This window comes from Corylus avellana, chromosome ca8 (genome assembly GCF_901000735.1).
Source record: "Corylus avellana chromosome ca8, CavTom2PMs-1.0".
NCBI classification, from domain to species: Eukaryota; Viridiplantae; Streptophyta; class Magnoliopsida; order Fagales; family Betulaceae; genus Corylus; species Corylus avellana.
In genome coordinates, this window is record NC_081548.1 from 21502680 (window position 1) to 21506169 (window position 3490).

General features: G+C 36.8%; 1 pseudogene; it reads right to left on the bottom strand.

Moving 5' to 3' along the window:
• Window positions 1–2627, bottom strand: LOC132189283 (7-deoxyloganetin glucosyltransferase-like; annotated as a pseudogene).
• Window positions 2628–3490: the final 863 nt, after the last annotated feature.

A 3490-nucleotide genomic window follows, 5' to 3' on the forward strand; every position in this document is an offset into this window, starting at 1 on the left:
CTAATCTCGTGGAGATAAAAGAACTTCATTAATCATTTTGTCAAGATTCACGTAGGATGACCCAGTAGGACTACTGGTGGCCTCTTCTGCCAACTTCTTCCACTCTACAGCTTTCTTCCTCAACTCTTTCCCCTTCTCTCCCACCATCAGCTCTCTCACAAGGCTCTTTATTTCTTCTCTCTTAACACCGCCCTCTATCTCCATGCCTATGCCCCACTCATTGCAAGAGTATTGACAATTGGTTTGTTGCTCCGCCAAAAACGGCCAAGAGATAATCGGCACTCCGCCGCACACACTTTCGATCGTGGAATTCCACCCACTGTGCGTCAAGAACCCTCCGATAGATGGATGGCCGAGAACTTGTTCTTGAGGACACCAATTTGCCAACATACCCCTTTCTTTGGTCTCTGCCAAGAATTCCGGCGGAAGAACGGCCGAATCACCCTCCACAAGATCAGGCCTTATTATCCACAAGAATGTTTGGTTGCTATTTGCAAGTCCCCAAGCAAATTCAATCAATTCGTCACATGTCATGACCGTTACGCTTCCAAATTAAATTCACGTAAAAAACAAAGTTGGGTTCATTTTTGTCCAGCCATTCCAGACACCCAGCTTCTTCTTTCCATAAATTTGAGCCAATTAATATATGATCATTATCCGGGATCTGATTTAGGAGAAATTGTAGGGGACCAATTGGGTAAATAGGAGGAAACATGGATGAGAGAGCGTCTAACACTTGATGCTCTAAGGCATCAAAGGTATTGAAGAAGATAGCTGAAGCTTTTTGAGCTCTCTCGCTTTCAACCATTGGAAAATCTAGCATTATATCATCTGGGTCCGTGGTTCTAACGAAGCTCGGAAGATCCCTTAAGCGAATACCTTTCATGCCTGGAATCCAATCTATGACCGTTTCTAAATACCCATTTGTTAAATAGCTCGCATCTGCAAAACAATTAAGAAATTCAGTAAGTAATACCAGAGGACAATTTACTCCTAAAATTGGGCATGTTTACACTAATAACATATTAGCACTACTTAGGTGACCGTTTCGACCGACTTATGGTCACGTTTCTGCTAACAAACATTCTCAAATTAAGTAAGCGTGTCGCAAATAAATGACATGTGGTTGATGTTTAGCCGAAGATGCAAAGAAAAAAAATGGATAAATGCACTTTTGGTCTTGTAGTTTGAGACTCTATCGAATAGCTCGTTAGAGTTTAAAGGTGATTAATTATACTTTGGCAAGCAATAAAAAAAAAAAAAAAAACAAAAAAAAACAAACAAACAAACAAATTGATCCATACCATATATATCAAAAAAATTAAGGAGAAAGCTTCATAAAAGCTAAAGCCGCCTAAATTTCAACATGTTTTGACATTATTTCGTTCAAAAACTCTCAATTTAGAGTATTGGATTTTCAATTTTTTGCAATGTCCTCCTTCGCTAAGATTTTTCGTTAAGCTTTGTCGAAATTTCCAAAATACCCATATTCTGCAAAAATTGTAACTAAAGGAAACAAAAAATTAAAAGTTGCCATAAATTGAGAGTTTTTGAACATTCAAAAAGTGTCAAAAAAAAAAAAAAAAAGAGGTGTGATACAGTCACAACTTAAACCTAACTTTGGCCCAACTTTTAGACCAAATTTTTCTCTCTCTCTAGTTTAATTAAGGCACTCTCTTTCCTCCACAAGCAGTTTTGTTTTTTAAAGTACTTAAGAGAAAAGTTTGGTCAAAGTTGGGTTTAAGTTGTACATTTATCATTTAAAAAAAAAAAAAAAACGTGGAAGTTCAAAAAGGTTTTGTGAATTTTTTCCGAAAATCAATTAATAAACACCAATTAAATAGCAATGTATGCCCAATTTGCTTAATCACCGCCAAAAATACAAGCTACGTACAGGTTACCATATATATGACTTACGTACTGCATGTAGGTAGTGATCAATAACCTTTTAAACCCCATAAAATTATTGGTCGTCACCCCAAATCAAACCATTGCATTTTTTTTTTTTTTCAAAAAAGAAAAAGAAAAAAAGAAAACCCAGATTAATAAATGGCAAGAAGATTGAAAAGTGGAAGTTACGTTTGTGATTGGTGGATTAGTACGTACATACCTTTGAGTGGCGTTAGACCCTTCTCAATGAGACGGCGGAATTGAACGTAGCCCATGAGCCCACACGCCCTTGTTGTCCAGAAAAGAACATCAGGGATGCCCAGCTCTGCTGCTGCGTCTAGAGTGAAGCTCATGACACTATCCGAAACTATGCAAGTGACTGGAGGGACATTGGATGAAACGGTGTCGTTGAGTTTCAAAAGAAGGTTTCTGAAGGGAGCTAAGCAATTTTTTCTTGTAGAGCGGCAGAGGGCTTGTATGTCCTGGGTGGCTTCGGCGTCGGAGTCGGGAAGCCCGTCGGGAATGGTTTGGAATCGGATGGAGGGGAGGCCGTCGAGAGAGTTGGGACCTCGGGATTTTAGGAGCCGTTTATGATTGAACTCTGTGTTTACGAAGGTGATATGAAAACCTCTGTAGTGGAGGATTTTGGCCATTTTTAGCATGGGGTTTATGTGGCCTTGAGCTGGGAAGGGGATGCATACTGCATGGGGCTTCTCTGTAATGGCTGTCGGATCCATATTACTTGTCTCTCTCACAGCTGAAAATGGGATGATGGATATGTAGTCTTCTTGCTTATTTTGTAGAGCAAGAAAGGAGGAAGGTGTAAATGAATTCGGTTGATGGGTGACTTGACCCAATACCCATCAAGTTGGTGGGCTCCGGCTGGTGCTTTTTCTATTCTTCAACTGTTTGGTGTCTGTTGGACGCATCCTCTTAAAGGACAGAAAACTGTCTTTTTGTGGTAGCACCGTAAAAGGGAAAACGAAAAAGAAAAAGAAGAAGAAAAAAGATCATCCTTTTTCGGACAGAGTGAACAAAGCTATTTTCAGTACTATCGCACACAATTCCACTCTCGATCTCTTAATATGCTCTAACACTTGAAATTGATTGAGTTAGCGTTGAATTTATGATTTTTAGTACTTTGATATCATGTTAAATCATCACTTGTTTCAATACTTTAATAAAATAAATATTTCATAACGTAACAATAAAAATTACAGTTTAATCTAAAATTTAGTAGTAATTAATCCAAAATCTAATGATAAAAATCATGCAATGTACAGTACTTGAGAGTGTATGTGGCATTTTTTTTTAAAAAAAATTAAGTTAATTTAAATTTTATTAAAATCAGTTGAGTTCAAAAAGATAAATTAATTTGAGCATGATTGCAAACAAGCCATATTTCCATTGAGTAATGATATTTAATAGAATGTAATACAACTATTATATACCTTGATCGATGATATGATAGTAAAAATTAACCTTCAAATCAATACTTGTAAAAAATAAAAAAATAAATGACTAATTTTTACTATCACATTATCTCAATTATATAATAATTGTATAACAGTCTAGTACTAATTTATATTTCACTGATCAT